Genomic DNA, 4,946 nt, shown 5'->3' on the forward strand with positions numbered 1-4,946 from the left:
TCTTTATCTGAGGGAAAAGCCAGTGGAGTTTGGGGCGAATAGGGCCTAGGAATGATGTAGTTGTAGTTCTTTGTACCTGTGTATTGGCAGAACATGGGGCACATGCAGGAGTTTGGATATCTAGGATTTGTGAGGGGAGTTTGGGGCACCGATGAGGATTTCCCCAAAGGGCAGTTGATGCAGCAGTGAACACAGGCAGCATTTCGTAAGAGAAGTAAAGCAGATTTGCAGAGACACTCCAAGAGATGTGGGAGAAGATGAGCAGGTCTGGGTCAAGGTAGGAGATATAGGTGGCAGAGTTGAATTTGAGGACACTTCTTGTGGTGTAGGGAGCTTTAAGAACCATGGTGATACTCTGTAGCTGCTGCACTTTTACAATCTGGAACAAAAAGACCTATCACTTAGAAATCAGTTGGTTGGAGACTGACTATGTGAATGGAGCAGACTGGACACAAATTATAAAAAACAACCCCTCATACTGTGCTGACTCAATTCAGATTGTTTTTATTTCTTGTTGTTGTTTTGTTGAATTAAAGTTCTTTAGTTAACTGAAGACATGATTAGTCTATGTGATCAGGAGACTTAACACTCGTCTTCTCCGAGAGAAGCTCTTCAGTCTTTGAGACATTTAATGGTAGGCAGTTGAGAAAAATCCACAAGTTTATTTGGTAGGAACAGGGAGGTCAGAGAGGAGTTTGATATTGATTGTGTTATTCAAATCAACGAGAAATGTAACTGCACAAAAAAGTAACAGAATGCAGCTAAATAGATAACCCTCTGTCTAGTCAGTATTTCACTCATGTCTGGAAAATTAGTACCAGGTTTCATGCTTACCTGCACCCATCTCTGAACATGTCATGAAATTGAACTTAGCACAGAGGCCATTACTCTTGTGCACGTTATTTAAAGAACATTATTGGTTTCATTACTTTATCACTTTTTCTGCAGTACATTAAATCTTTGTATTAAGGTGAAGAACTAGCAGCTTTATTTATTTAGTGTTGTTTGATAGGCTAGAACCAATTAAAACTCCCAAAGTGTCCTCTGATTCTTGTCCAAAACTTGGGATGGATTCTGTGGGTGTTGTGAACTTTGCTCCGTCTCAGTCAGTCACCCAGGAGGGCTTATTCTGAGCACATTACAGCCACATGTGCAATTTAAACATGCCCTTATATTTGATTCCTATAAATATGCAATTGCTACAGTACCACAAAAGGAAAGCACTCCCCAAACTGCCCCAGAACAGAAAAGCTATTATGGAAGATTCCCAGCTAGCTTCAGATGCTGGAGCAAATCTGACTACTTCTTCATTTTATCTAGCAACTGTTGGGTCTACCACATCCTTTGCTGCTCTCTCTGCCTTGGAATCCTGGGAAACTCCAGGAAAAGTGCAGTGGTTTCTGAACCTCAAGAGGAGGAAACTACATAGAAACAGAAAATTGGGTAAGCAAAACCACCAAATACAGCATATGTTAACAAACTGGGTCTCTGAAGCGTGGTTCTTCACAAAAACAAACATGTGAGGAGAACAGATTCCTATTTTGCCCATATTCTCTTTGGGTCTGATCCAAAGTCTATTGAAGTCAATTGAAAAGTGCCCCCCCCATGACTTCAGGGGGCTTTGTATAAGACCCTTACAATACCGCAAGAGAGATGTGAAATGCTGTATTTTACTAGTTGAGGGCTTGTCTACACAGGATGTTACTGGGCAGCAAGCCAGGGTATGACTACAGCGCACTAGCTTGCCACACAGTAAGGTCCTATGTGGACACTGTTCCAGTGTACTAAAAGTTCTGTAGTGCACTTTGATGTACTCCCATTTCAAACATACTAGCAACAGTCGGCAATAAGAAAAACACCCCCTAAAATTACAGCTGCCTCCTCCCATAATATAACATAGACATGCAAGGGTAACATCGCCAACCCACCACTTGAGCATTACTAAAAACGAAATACCCATTAGATAAACCCATCTAAGGTAAAAGCATGAGGGAACGGATTGACTTTGCACTGCACCCTGGAGGTTAACAAGCTCAGATCTGTTGGACCAAAAGGGAGAAGCTATTTCCAGAGATGAGGACCCTCCTCCACTGAGAACACTTGGCCACCAAAGCCTTCATCCAGCACACGCTGAAGTCAATAGTAAAGTTTGCATTGACTTTCATTGAGTAGAATCAGGTATCAAATCCCAGCCTCTGGAGGTTCAAAACCTATTAACATTTACACAGAGCCAGCTGGAAAGGCTGTTTACCCCTTAATCTTTAACAAGTGGCTCAGCAAAGTGAAGCTGGAATGTACATTTGCAAGGGAAGCCACAGATGAGACGAGAATACTAACATGCTTCACTTGAACACAGCTGGTGTTCTTAGACTTCACTGAATCCATAGTAATCTTATCCTCATGAATGGAGGTGATGCGTATCCAAACAAATTCCTCTTTGTCACTTCCTACAAACCCTTCTTCCTCATCTTGTTTACTTTTTCGTATATGTAGTTAAGTTTTTATTTACTTGTATGAGTTGTTTACAGCTATATTATTAAAGGTGGTCAACTTTTTGTTTTTAACAAAAAATGGCTTTTTTTGACCAAACAAAAATTTGTGTTTTGGTCAAATGTTTCTGTTTTTTGGAAGAAAACCTAACATTTTTCAGTAAAAATTTTGTTTTTATTATCCACTCTATCACAATACAAGCAATGGCAATTAAAAACCCCCCAAAACTATGAGATTTTTAGAAAATAAATAAGAGAGGCACAGGAGAACTCAGAGGGGAGAGACATGCAAAGACAAATCAAGAAAATTTCAGAGAAATTACCAAGTGGTGAGACAATTTCAGGCAGGCCATCATATAGAGTTGACTTTATTCCAATTAAACAACAAATGGAGCTAGGACAATTTTACTCTAGCTGAGGATCTGCTCCCTAATTCCTCCTGTACCCCCTTTTGGTTCAAATTGCTTCTTTAGTCAGAAAGGGATTTTTTTTTTAAAGATAAGGTCTTGTCTACTCTGGCAGATTGTTTTAGCAACAGGAACTAGAACAAGTAGAACTAGCGAAGTTATGATATTGGAAGAGATTGAAAGGTGAATAACTGAGAAGTGTGAGTAACTGAGTAACTAACTGTGAGAGATTTTTTTGTCCGTTTATTTAACTCTAATGCATAAGAAATACATGGGAAAAAGGATGTCTTTGTTAAAAAAGTGGACACTGCCATCTCTTCAATTGAGAGCGAGACCTCATGATACACATCTGAGACCTACCTGTCCTCCAGCAAAACTAAAAAGGATAGATTTGACATTCCTGACTTTTCTTAAGATATTAAATAAGCAGGGGAAAACAAACTAAAAATCCATCATCGAGGCCTTCTTATAAAAATGCAAAAGGGGGTACAAATCCAACTTTTTAACAATCCTTTGCAGGTCACCTTTAATATGGAAGATGGAGGGTGCATACTGGGACCTGTAGCCTCCGTGGACTGATATAATTAATTATATTGTCTACTTTGTCCCCAGACCAACTCCAGCACTATAGTATTTTTTTTTTTAATTAATGATGTGTCCTGCAGCAGTAGGAGTTGAAGCCATGGGAGGTGATGGCTTTAAGTAATGGTAGCAACCCCTTAAAGTTAAGGAAACTGCTTCCATTACTTTGAAATGTGTGTGTTAGTGTGAATTAACAAACACTCAAATGTTTTCCCTGCATAATTTTAATCACACAATGAAATTGGTCATTGATACTCTTGTCAAACACTTGTTTTATTGGAAATTTTAATCTGTTAGTTGCAGCTCAAAAGCCAACTGTTCACTCAGCTCCACAGACAGAGTCAGAGCTCAACAGAATTCTATTATTGCCGTAAAGGTATAGTTACCCAACACATGTCCCTTATCTAAACAGCGGTTAGGATCCAAAACAAGAAGCAGTTGCCTATGTGTGTGTCAGAGTCTCATCCTGAGGCTGACTGACCACAACAGAAAGAATTTTAAAAGTTTTCCATTGCTGTGAAGGAAGGTTTCTTAGCCCTGGTCTACAATACAAAGTTATGTCGGTATAACTACATCGCTGAGGGGCGTGGAAAATCCATGCAAAAACCTTAGTTCTATTTACCAACCTAACTCCCGGTCTAGACAGCACTATGTCAATGAGAGGGCTTCTCCCATAGACATAGCTTCTGCCTCTCGGGAAGGTGGAGTACCTATTCTGATAGGAGAAGTTCTTCTGTTGGTGTAGGTAGTGTCTTCACTAAGCGCTGCTGCAGCACTGTTAGTGTAGACAAGCCCTTAGTTTCCTTTATAGCATCTGCAAAGTCATAGCTTAACTGTTCTGGGTGGTGAACAACCTGGTTGATCCCTTTTTGTTTGCACTTAGTGGATGAGCTGAGTACTTCTCACTGTGAGGCATTTTAAACTGTGCTGCAGATAAGCTTACTCACAGATAAAGACAGAGCTGTCTGCCTCCAGCATAGCGGAGCTGTGTCTGAACTCTGGAGTAGGGTTACCATTCGTCCGGATTCCCCCAGACATGTCCGGCTTTTTGAGCTAAAAATAGTGTCCGGGGGGAATTTGTAAATGTCCGGACTTCCCCCCCCCATGCAGAGCGCGCGTAGCTAACAGGGCAGCAGGCCGGATGGTGCCACTTACATGGGGCTCCGACAGCCAGAGAGAGCCCCCCTCCTCTCCCCTGCAGCTGAGATCACTCCCTCCCTGCATTTGCAGATCGCCTCTGGCAGTCTGGAGCTCCTCCCCCGGCTCCTCCTCCCCTGCCAGCCAGCCTGCCGGGACGAGCGGCTCAGGCCGTTCCTGAGCAAGCTCACAGAGACATTAGGCGAAGGCCAACAACAAGGGGGCCAGGGGGTCGGAGAAGGGACAGGGAGGTTCTGGAGGGGGCAGTCAAGAGACGGGGGGGGGTCGGGAGTTCGGGGGGGGCTTTCTGGGGGTGGGGGTGTGGATAAGG

The sequence above is a fragment of the Terrapene carolina genome, unplaced genomic scaffold (assembly GCF_002925995.2).
Source record: "Terrapene carolina triunguis isolate 2854851 unplaced genomic scaffold, T_m_triunguis-2.0 Scaffold85, whole genome shotgun sequence".
Taxonomy (NCBI): domain Eukaryota; kingdom Metazoa; phylum Chordata; order Testudines; family Emydidae; genus Terrapene; species Terrapene triunguis.